The sequence below is a fragment of the Lutra lutra genome, chromosome 8 (genome assembly GCF_902655055.1).
Source record: "Lutra lutra chromosome 8, mLutLut1.2, whole genome shotgun sequence".
Taxonomy (NCBI): domain Eukaryota; kingdom Metazoa; phylum Chordata; class Mammalia; order Carnivora; family Mustelidae; genus Lutra; species Lutra lutra.
In genome coordinates, this window is record NC_062285.1 from 28,417,501 (window position 1) to 28,430,152 (window position 12,652).

General features: G+C 39.1%; 1 protein-coding gene across 13 annotated transcripts in view; it reads right to left on the reverse strand.

Moving 5' to 3' along the window:
- The window catches only part of ZNF438 (zinc finger protein 438), a 183,594-nt gene that overhangs the window by 11,998 nt on the left and 158,944 nt on the right, over positions 1-12,652 (reverse strand). Inside the window, exon 6 of one of the 13 annotated variants that reach the window (XM_047741133.1) lies at positions 3,208-3,294. The exons of the other annotated variants lie outside the window; for them this stretch is intronic. The gene's annotated coding sequence lies outside the window, so the exon portion shown is untranslated. The remainder of the gene's footprint in view (positions 1-3,207; positions 3,295-12,652) is intronic. 13 annotated transcript variants of the gene reach the window in all.

The following is a 12,652-nucleotide window of genomic DNA, read 5'->3' on the forward strand; positions in this document are numbered from 1 at the left end:
TTAATTAAAAATCTTTAAAAAAAAGAGAGAGCAAGGGCGGTTATTGCAAAGTACTTTTTATAGATCAAGACTTTGAAGCTGGTTCAGTAACGGTGCTGGGATTCAAAACCCAGGCCTGGCGGACATGCTGACTGAGCTTACTGAGCACAGTGATGGCCTCTATCATGGTCACCAGTGAAAACATGGGGCTTGGGGTTTAGAAAGGTGTGGTTTCAGCTCCTGGCTTTATCTTGCGGCTTGGGAAAGTCACTCTCTGAACCTAACTGTCCTATTTACAAAATGGGCATAAGAATATCTTGCTGCAAAGGTCACAGTCAGGATTAAATGAAAAAAGTACCCATGAAGGTGCCAGGACAGTGCCTATGACAGTTAGATGCTCAGCAGACATTAACCTTTCGCTTTCTCTTGACAAGAAGTCTATGAGGTTCCCAACAGTTATTTTTGGTGAGAAGAAAAAAAAAATGCACAAATCTTGAATGCTAATTATATGTAAATAGTCCTGAATCCTTAAATTGATGTTTCTTTTTTGAAAAGTAAATAAAGGAAAGAGGGAAGGAATGGCTATTATTTGTGAATAATGGTCCCAATAAAACTGTAAAGCATTTTTTCCTTCACACCGCTCTCCAGCCACCTCTTAGGGCAACTCCACTATCCTCACATCTCAGCTATCCTATCAACCCCTCTTCCTCCCTGCCCCCAAGTTTCCCATCCCTCTTGACAAAGTGCTAATCAGAGGAACCATTATAGTGAAAAGGAGTTAACATATGTGCATTTTAAAGAGTTGTTTACTGGGATACTCTTTCCTGATTTTGTTTATATTGAGTATAAAGGCTAATTGCTGTTCCCAGCCCTGGCCTAGAAGAAAGTCACTCCCCTTAGCAGACTGGGAGTGGGGGTGAGCCCAGGTCTCAGTGGCCCTGGAAGGGAAGGAGCCTAGAGCAGAACTAGGGATGCTGGCCACAGCTCTCAGGACCTGAGAGCAAGAGCCACGGTGATTTTGCCATTTAGGAGGGGAAAATATCCTCTCACAGAGGACAGGGACAGGTCAACCATAATTTGAAAACACTTTCTTGTAGATTTCAGTGTTTTGGGTGAGGAAGTCATTAAGAAGAAAATTTAAGATAGCTTAAAAAAAGATACAAGGAAAAGGTGGGTACAGAAAGAGGAGCCCATAAATTAAATAAATTAGACATGTAAATATATCAGGAAGCAAGAGGAAATAAGCATTTTTTATGAAAGAATTTGAAATCCCATTACCTAAAATGTTAATGGCAATAAAAGGAAAACTAATATGACAGGGTTTGTTAAGTTCAAGTAACTAATTACTCTTTTTGGACCACATATTTCATGTCCCAAATGAAAATATAAAAAGCTTTATCATTTAAAATACATTTTAATAATCCTCCATTTCAATGAATTTTTCCTTCATTTTAATCATCAGTCCTTTTATCAGTCCTTATTTCTGGGAGGAATTTTGGATTTCAAGTGCTTCTGATGAAAAGCAGTTGAGAACTATGAAATCTTTTAAATTTTTTTTAAAGATTTTATTTTATTTATTTGACAGAGAGAGATCACAAGTAGGCAGAGAGGCAGGCAGAGAGAGAGAGGGAAGCAGACTCCCTGCTGAGCAGAGAGCCCGATGCGGGGCTCGATCCCAGGACCCTGAGATCATGACCTGAGCCGAAGGCAGCAGCTTAACCCACTGAGCCACCCAGGCGCCCCTGAAATCTTTTAATTTTTAATACAGTTAAAAAGATAAAGTTATTAATCTTTTTGGCCAAAAAATTATAACATGCACAAGACTGTATTAATTATTACAAAACAGTCAATTTTTTATCTTTACCCAAATCTAAGAATGACTGAGTAGGATGAAAATGTAACAGTTTATGATCTATGGGGGACACAAAGAAGACAAATAGAAACTCGTGAAATGCTTTATTAATTCCATTCTCCATTTCTTATTCTTACTGTTAATATTAACTAGAATTATTAAGACTCAGCTCGGTCACACAGCTGAAATTCAGAACAGTTTGAAACTGAAGTTGATCCAGGTAAAAAACATCACATTACTTCATTTGATGTCCTTTCCCTCCTAGCAAACACCTGTGCACACCATCTTTCCAGGAGATTCCGACATTTTCTGAGTCAGTGGTTTTTCAACACAATGGGTGGGCAGGAAAACATCTCCCGCAGAAGAACTTTCGTAAGCCACACGGATGTCTCATGGCAAGAACTCTTTGACCAGCAAATTAAAAATGGGCCCCTTTTTAATCATATTTTAATATGAGCTGGAATGGTTAGGAATCTGGGATGAGTAACAAGATGGCAGTTAGTGAAGAAAACCTCCTCCTTAGTGGGATAAACAGAAAGATAAGGTTTCAACATGAGAATGTGCAGTCAGTTGGAACAATTAAACGGGGACACATCAGAAGGCTCTTGCCTTTGGTCAAAGTACCATTTTTATGAAATCAAAGTGGCAAAGATCACAGTATGGTTAAAAGCAAGGGACTGGAATCACAAAGACAGTTTTATACTGTGATTTCAAGAGTAGATTTACTTTATAGAATGGGTAAATTTTAAGAAGCATCCAAACTGCATTTTTATTTTTTTTTTATTTTTTTTTTTTAAGATTTTATTTATTATTTATTTGACAGAGAGAGATCACAAGTAGGCAGAGAGGCAGGCAGAGAGAGAGAGAGGAGGAAGCAGGCTCCCTGCAGAGCAGAGAGCCCGATGCGGGGCTCGATCCCAGGACCCTGGGATCATGACCTGAGCCCAAGGCAGAGGCTTTAACCCACTGAGCCACCCAGGCGCCCCCCAAACTGCATTTTTAAAAATGAAGTAATTGTTCCACTGCTTTATTGTACGGTTTTACAGATGTTTTGTTTTCACTTCTGATTTATCTACAACTCACAGTGATTTACAACCCTTTTTGCTGCAAGTTTTTCTCTACCTCAGCTTTTATGTCAAATAGTTCATGATTTGTAAGTGCAAAGGCACAGGGCTGTGTATCCCTTTGTCATGGGGATAATTATTCCCTAAACTCCTGCTTGGTAAAGCCCTGACTGAATTATTTCTTAGTCAAGACACACCTTGATTAATATAGAGAGATCACCTAGAATACAGACACACTGAAAAAAAAGAAAGAAAGACAATGAAGCAGCAGACGCTCGCTGGTACTGAGGTAACTGCATGAGCGGTGGTTACCTTTGTGAAACGGACCAGACTAGTTGTGTAGGAGTTAATCGGCAGATACGGATTCTGACGGTGCAGCTAAGGTAATCAGATGCTGACCTGAGCCACCACAGAGAGAGAAATCATCAGAGCCGGAAAGCTGTGGGACCACTTTGTTACCCTTTCCTTGATTCTGCCCGGCTTCTTCTCCATCAACACCTTTACTGTAATTTGGATGGCAATGATAAAGTCTGGTTGAAGGAATATGTTCTCTCATCTACACACGAGAAATGCGTCAGAGTTAACCCTCCATCTTCCCTGAAGAGATGCAGTGATTATGCAGTCCACCTGCGTTCTCTTTCTCTCAAGACTCTGCTCAGTGGTACATGTGTGTACTGAGGTAGATGACCCCTGGTTCTGGAGCTGGCCTAATGGCTGACCATCCGTGGACACTGCTAGCGTATGCTGGGTTCACCCCACTGCTATCTTCCTACGGCACCTACCCTACCTGGTCCCACACTGTGCTCTCCACTCCCACTGCTTGCTGCCTGGCGCTGAGGAATCCAACCACTGTGAACAACGGACATTACAAATTTAAAGTTCCCAGTGTCGAACTGCAGACCTATTCCACCATCTCTTATCCCTAGGAGACTCCCTTCAGTTCCTCACTGGGGTTAGTTTCAGGTTTCTCTCATTGCTTTTCTGAGGCACTCTCTCTCTCCTCTGCCCTTATGCCCATCTCACTCTCTCTCTTGCCAGTGATTTTTGGCATTGACTCTGCAATGGACAAAATGTTTGTGTTCCCCCCAAATTCATATATTGAAATCCTAATGCCCCAGCATAATGGTATTTAAAGGTGGGGCCACTGGGAGATCATTAGATCATGAGGGTAGAACCCTTATGAATAGGATTAACATCTTTATAAAAGAGACCCCACAGAATACAATGAAAAGATAGCAGTTTGCAACCCAGAAGAGGGCTCTGAAGGGGACCAGAATACATGACACCAAATATGCTACTTTGGCATGAGGATTATTTTGAGCTAAAGGCAACCAGACATAGAAGACTCAAGAAAAACTTTTACCTCTTCCCAACTACCTGAAAGAATTTTGCTAGGGAGCCTGGCTCAGAGAGAGGGGTATTACCAGAGACACCTTTTATCTGAATGCCCCATCTCTATGACAGGACAAACATCTAATTACCAAACATCTGCTCTTCTTATCATCTTATGAATTACCCTCCTCCTCTTTGGAGCCCCAGGCCCCTATCCCATTCCTTAGCTCAGGATGACCTATAAAAATCAATTCCCCAACTTGTCTTTGGGTCACACTGTCTTTGTGGGGCCTGCATTCAGACAAATTAAATTTGTTTTTCTCCTGTCCTGTGTTAATTTTATGATTAGGTTAGCCAAAGAACAAAAAAGGGTAGAGGAGAAATTTTTCCTTCTCAACAGCTGTCTCCAGACTCTGACCATGTTGGCACCCTGATCTTGTACTTTCAACCTCCAGAATTATGAGAAATAAATTTCTGTTGTTTATAGCCACTTATTCTACGGTACTCTGCTATAGCAGCCTGGATTGACTAAGACCTCGTGGACAAAAGAGAAGTCATCAAATAGAAAATCACTTACTATACCTTATTTCTATTTCTAAATTCTTATATGTAATTAAACAACACAAATAAATTTCCTATTCTGGGGTGAGAGAAAAGGAGGCAGAAGCACTGTTACTCTAAATGTACAATTCCATCTACCTCAAGTCCTGAGACACTAAAATGTAAAAAAATTTGCATTTTAGAATAAGGAAATGGGAGTATTTCCAAACCTGTTCTGTACCTCATACTTCTCTCTAGGCCCCTCCTGGTGCTTCAGGGATCCTCTACCATCAGTGAGCTCCCAGCCTTCCCTGACCATCCTATCTAAAAGTACCTGCTCAGCCCCATGTGATCACCTGCTGTTTCTTCCTCTGCTCTTACTATCCTTCATTATAATGATATTATATTATCTGTTTCCTCCTGTTGGAATACAAGCTCCAAGCAAGAGGAGCTTATTTTATTCATTGCCAAGACCTCAGTCTCCAGATCAGTATCTGATACACAGCCATCGCACAGTATGTTATTTACTAAATGAGTGAACTATTAACTCTCAATTATATTGTCTTGCTTTCTCCTTTGCTTTTGCTGAACACAAAAATATAAAGTGCGAGACACCAATTAGGAGTATTTGGGCTCTATCTCCTCCTCAGGCTACTGCCCTATCTCCTTTCTTTTCTTCATGAGAAGATTAAATAGTAGTTAGTGTGTATGGTCCCTATCTCTACTCACCAGCTTCTATTCATTCCCCAATCCCCTATACCTTAAATTCCATTGTGTAGTCCTAAAATGTCCTTCTGTCAGGAGTCAGATTTTGTGCTTAATTTATTATATCTCATTTAATCCTCCACCAACTCTTAATATTAACATCGCCAGTCTACAGACACGGAAATGGAGTATTTCTTGAAAGGGCACAAGGCTGGTAAGTGAGAGTAAAATTTGAACCCAGGTCTGTCTGGCACTAAAGCTGTTCTCCCTTACATTCTAACACACTGAACTTATTACTAAAGTGTTTCACAACTTATCTATTTACATGTCAGTCTCCTCTGGTGGCTGGTGAGTGCCATATAATAGGAAGCCATAGCATCATTGCTGGAGAGAGAGTTAATACACAGAGTGATTCCCTTCAGTGTCCTGGGCCATTCTTGCCTGGGTGGCCTTCTTTTACAGAGCTTCTAGTGAGCAAATCAGGTTCACACCAAAATGTCATTTTTTAAAAGCAACAATTACACAATAAATTTAATGGCACTTCCAAATACTGATGTATTTTTTTATGATGTGAATGAAGAAAAAAATTATTACAAAGGTGTTTTATAATTTTAGAGATAATATAGGTTTTGTAATTCTATACCACCTGCTTTTGAAATGAAGTCACTGAAGAACACTGGGACTGAACAAAAAAGTCTAAAAATGCTGAAAGAACTTCTGGATTCCTCATGTGGCAAGTCCTGCCCCTTTAATAAACTTGATCAAACATCAGGGCTTCAGTGCTGTGGCCTATGGTTTGGATCTGGGGGATTTCCTTTTTTGGTGGTTGTGGGGGAGAGGGAGTTCCTCAGGGAAAAGCAAACAAATTACATCACATATTAAAAGGAGGGCAGAGGTCTGGCTTTGGTTCTTCCTTTTGCTACTGGAATGGGTCTGACAAGATAATAATCCTTATTGGACTTTAGTTGCCTCCTTTAATGAGAGAGGATTACAGTGGATCATCACATCTCAAAGTGTGGTCTGCCAACCCTGGGAAGGGTCCCAACACTGTCTTCTCATACTAATAAGATGCCATTTGCCTTGCCCAGTGCGTTGATCTTTGCATCTGTTGCACTAATGGGACAAAAGGGAGAATTGGGTAAAACTGCTCTGACACCGTAGCCTGAATTCAGGCAGTGACAGCTCCATAAAGAATATGGCTGTCCACACAGCCATATTCTTTACCAACACACTCTCTCAGTACAGTAACACAGAGGCAGCACAAAATTTTAGTTTTATAAAAACCATGCCTTTTACATGCCTTTTACAAACTCTGTGTGATGGAATGGTTCATACTCGCAGAACCTCCCGCTGCACACTGAAGGATGACTTGAGGCCAAGCACTTGAGCCACGGAGTTGCAAAGCTGAACTAGTGGCTTTTGTCACGGAATGCCACTTCTACCTGACACTACAGCTGACAGACACATATTGAAAGAGCATGGTCAAATTTAGGTACTTGGCAGACATTTTCTCAAAAGTGAATGAACAGAGCTTGTCACTACAAGAAAAAACATCTGATGGTAACCGTTGCCAGTGATAAAACTCATTCTTAAAAGTGGCAGAATTTTGGAAAACATGACTCCATCACTGGGAGCTTGAAGCTTCCCAATACTCAATGATTTTTGAAATGAGACTGGCAGTTACATGAACAAATCTTTCAAATACTGAGTAAAATGTTATATAGAAGATCTGCAAACTCAATGAACTTTCCCCCCCAAAAAAACAATATCTGATGTCACACGTATGGTTAAAAGACTCACTCAAGAGTAAGACCAAAAAGTAAAAGAAGAGAAGTACCGTGACGTGGTTTCAAATTTCTTATCACAACTAAACTTTAAGAAGTGACCTGACTTACTTGAAGTCAATTACAGCTATCGGACATATTTTGGTGTTGTATCAAAGAAAAAGAGGCACAATTACCTGAAAAGGCTATTAATATACTCCTTCTGTTTCCAGCTACTGGAAAGCTGGATTTCCCACAAACACCTCAACATAAATGACATATCACAACATACTGTATGTAAGACCAGATGTGTGACTCTGCCATTTTTAATGAAGCCAGACTTGTAAGACATATTTGCAAATAACAAAAGTCAATGCCAGTCTTCTCATTAAATGTTTCTAATTATATAAAATAGGTTACTTATATTAAGCTGTAATGAGCATCTTATTCTTATTTTAAAATGAACTCACATATATATATTTTTTTTTTCAGTTTATAATCTCAAATATGATAAATACCACTATATACAATGGATATACACAAATGTTCTTTGGAGTCCTCAAATTTTTAGGAGTATAAAGGGGTCCTGAAACTAAAAAGTTTGAGAACTGCAAACTTAGATAAAATCTAATGTCCCAGCTCTTCTGAGAGTCTATGATTTTTTTTGTTGGGTTTGTGAATGAGAACAGAAGATAAAATCTGGAAATGTCTTGCTTTTGGTTGATAAGTTTCTATTTCTTTCACTGTGGTTTCCTGTGAGAATATAATATGGCAGATCCATAGGACAGAGTTTTGAAAATAAAGCATCTAAAGGTAATTTATCCTAATAAAAATATCAACTATAATTAAGAGTCCAGTAGTTGGAAATGTTAGAATGAAGATTAAGTAATGAAATGCTTGACAAAAATCTTACAAAGGTGTAATGCTTCAGAAATTTATTTTACTTAGTGTGAATTTATATTCATGGAATAGCTCATAAATTACATTTAAACTAATGATGTTTGTACTTTCCCCCAGTTTAAAGAAATGTCATCACAAGGTTCTCTTGGTAGTATAAAATCTTTTAAAACATAGAGCACTGTTTTTAACGAACTTGTAACAAAATGCATTCAAAATCGTTTTAAATTATTTTATCAAACAAAACTAGTATGTTTTTGTTTCTAGTATAAGTTGCATGTTGGGATTTCTGTAAGGATCTATTTAATAGTTTTGGTGCCAATTAATTTACAGATAGGACAGTATGTTTATTCCATTAAAGCATTGTAAGACTTATATATTTCTGTTCTTATTAGTATTAGACTTTTACAAACATGAAATGCCTAGCCTACATTTCTGGCTTGCAAAGCATCCTAAATACCTCTGTCAAACTTCTTTGCTTTTATTTCTGCTCAACTCATCATACCAACCATCTGCATAAATAAAGATGTAAGCATCTGCTATATGGCAAATGGTCTCAGGGGCAGATGTTTCCATCCTTGTGTTCATGTCACTGGGCTGGATACATTATTTGAACAGATGTACACAATCTGAAAGTGTTGTGTCCCTCAGTGAAATGTCTCCAACTGCTTTCTATCAAAGAACATAAATGCTATTTGCACCTGAATTTATGTTAATAATATAAAAGCAGCGGGGGTTCTGACAAAGTGGAATGTGATGCTATGAAATATATTTGCATGGTTAATTGGAGCTTCTGAGAGACTCTGCTGCCAAATGGCCGCAATGACATTGATACATGCCCAAGTGGACTATCTGATTAGTAGCCTATTTTTTAAGCAGGGGAATATTGCTATTTCAAACAACAAACTCATAATCTGAATTTACTAATAAGAATATTCTAAACCCTAGCATGATAGCTCAAAATAGGAAAATAACTTCCAATATAAGGTCTACCTGATAAGCTGCAGGCCACCCAGGTCATTTCCATTTTGTTCTATAAGGAAATTTCTATAGGAATTTGTGTGTTTTCCATTTGTAATGCTGTCAACAGCATAACATACCAATAGTCTATAGTGGTATTTTGCAGCGGTTATTACACTGGAAAGTTCCAATTTCCAACATTAAGTAAGTTAACCAAAACCAACTTGAAAATGTCAATTTGTAGATGGTCTATGACATAAAATGGTACCAAAAGTCCAAGAACAGCATTTATACCACTAGTTAAGATCAAAATGTTTCCATATGAATGTCACATATTTGGAAACTTAATATGTTGGTAATACATAGGGAATGATCCACCCCCCCCAATAATGAGGTGACAAAGCCATGTTAACCACTAAATGCAAAACATCAGATTATAGTGGTTCTCCTTGCTACTGTGCATTAAATGTGAGGGCTGAAGAGCTAAAGAATTTGCATTAATAGTTGTATTCATACCTTTACTGAGCTAAAAACTTGTGGTCTCTTTCAAATAATATATTTATTACTTTACTTTTATTTTTTTAAAAGATTTTATTTGAGAGAGAGAACATATGAGAGCACCAGTGTGGGAAGGGACAGAGGGAGAGGGAGAAACAGACTTCCCACTGAGCCGGCAGCCCAACTCGGGGCCTGATCCCAGGACCCTGAGATCAGGATCTAACCTGAAGGCAGACACTTAACAGACTGAGCCACCCAGGCACCTTATATTTATTACTTTATGAAATTGACATTGATGATATCAGTTATCTGTGTGTTGATAACATCAAAGTGTTCCCTGAGTTTTATTTATTTATTTTTAAAGATTTTATTTATTTATTTGACAGAGATCACAAGTAGGCAGAGAGGCAGGCAGAGAGAGAAGGGGAAGCAGCCTCCCCACTGAGCAGAGAGCCTGATGTGGGGCTCGATCCCAGGACCCTGAGATCATGACCCGAGCCGAAGGCAGAGGCTTTAACCCACTGAGCCACCCAGGTGTCCCAGTTCCCTGAGTTTTAATATGCTATACTCATAAATGCCAAAAATCAACTTTGCACAAAATTCTTATATTTGAGCTAAATGTTACCCAAAGTAACTTATTTGGCACATTATTCTGAGATTTACATTGCATTTTAAAAGAATTTACAAGGTAAATTATAGTTGATGCTCATTATTTCCAGATTCTAGAGGTACAAATTTCACCCGCTTGCTAAAATTTCTTTACAGTCCCCAAATCCATACCGGTGATGCCTGCGTGGTCATCTGTGGACACGTACAAGCGAAACACCGAGTCATGCCACACACACATTCTCAGCCGTGGCTGATGCTCTCTGCCTTCTTGCAGCTCTTCTATTACAAACAAGTGTCATTTTCATGCTCTATTTAGCGTCACCTTTTTCTTACTTTTTCCCTTTTTGGTTGATGATTTCACTGTCAAGCATAGGGCTGCTATGCTGTCCAGTGTTCCTAAGTATGAGAAAACACGGATGTGCTTTGTAGAAAAAAGACATGTGTTAGATAAGCTTTGTTTAAGGCATGAGTGATCATGCTGTGTTTGTGAGCTCAGGGTTAAGGACTCCACAGAAAGCTAGGTTCTGTACTGATAGTTGATGAAAATACTGTGCTGTGACCAGAGCCTCACAGGAACCTCTGGTGTGGAGCAACAGTTCAGTATTAGCTACGACCTTATAGCGCAGGGCTCTCACGAATGAGGAGCATCGACTGTATCTTATCTCATCTGGCTGGTCCAGAGCAAGAATTACTATTCCTTGAGAGATGAAGGGAAAGACTCACTGATTTGGCCAAGATCAAAGAGCCTGAAAAGAAGGGTGGAAGGGTCAAGAGAGCTCAACTTCAGCTCTTAGTTCAGTAATTTTCCCCCAGACTGAGGGAGTAGGAAGAGAGGGGGAAGGGAGGAGGGGGGAGAGGAGAAGAGAAGATAGGACCAGAACTTAAGAAGCAGCTTCGATACCATGATGTAAAGAGTCAAACTGTAGTTAGGTAATAAGACAATAAACCATTTTTAGGTTAAGTCCTCACAGAAAGTAAACTGTTCTCATAGGCAGCACAGCTTTACTGAAACTGAGCCGAAATTGTAGAGCTTCATTTGGATTTCCTTTTTCCTTCTGTGCTCCTTCCTCACGGTCTCTCCAAAGGCAGTACGTATTTGTTAAATGAACACGCAGACTTGGGAACTCCATCTTGGTGTTTTGTCAAGAAGCACAGATTAAAATGTTTTCACAGCATCTAAATCTAAGGATTTTTTTGAAGTTTGAGTTTATAAAGCATTTTCAACAAAATTTAATGTATATATGAGAAGCCACTACATGCCAAAGTGCTTGAAAGCCTGCCAGAGACAAAAAAAATTCATCAAGAAGTTTATGAAGAACCTGATTCTAGGAGCCTAGAAGAACATTTTGCTAAACTTAAAAAAAAAAAAAATTCACTACTTTCCCCAACTGTTCCCTGAGTTCTAATATGCTATACTCACAAATACTAAAATGTTTATGTTGAATGTAAGTATATATATATTTTAAGTCTACATTTTTAAGCCATACCATAATTATTATTATTTTTTAAAGATTTTATTTAATTTTTTGACAGAGAGAGATCACAAGTAGGCAGAGGCAGGCAGAGAGAGAGAGAGGGAAGCAGGCTCTCCGCTGAGCAGAGAGCCCGATGCGGGACTCGATCACAGGACCCTGAGATCATGACCTGAGCCGAAGGCAGTGGCTTAACCCACTGAGCCACCCAGGCGCCCCATACCATAATTATTTTAAAAGTATTTTATTAAATCAGAAAATCCAGGTTTTTTGTTTTTTTGTGTTTTTGTTTGTTTGTTTGTTTTTTTAGATCCAAATCTGAATTCACATGATACATGGTAAGGGCCATGACTGCAATGTTAAACACTGTACAGATTTTGGAATTGAGTCAGGGTTGACTGCATATTTAGCTAACTGCTGTGGTTCCAAAGGGGGTCATTAAGACCCTCTTGCCTCAAAGCATCTGCTGTGGTCTCACTCCCACTTATTATTTAGTCTTATTGACTAAAAATAGCACTCACAATTTGAAAACTACCTTTGAACAATGCAAATGTTATGACAGAGCTGAGAAGAATGTTGGAAGACCTGTGTAAGAAGACCCTTCTACCTGCAGCACACTTGCCTCGTTAATGGCAAAACTGAATTGTGAAGTTGGCAAAAGATGAATTTCGAATGACTCCAGTAAAACAGACCCTCCCTGGGCTTAAATGAAGACTCTTTCCTGTCCAATGAACAGTAGGACTTGTTTCAACCAACTACCTGGAGACCAACAATTCATCCTGTCTTCTCTGAGGAGCAAACTTCAATCCTTCATTGGCATCACCACAGTGAACTTTCTGGCACATGGAAAGCATAAACTGTCCCGTCAAAGAACCATGGGGCAGAGCTGCTCATTTGTGTGTTCCTTATCTGGCAAGTAAAAAATTCATGTGCATTTTCAATCACTGTGGTGGTTTTGTCTGTCCTTCAACAAATTTAAAG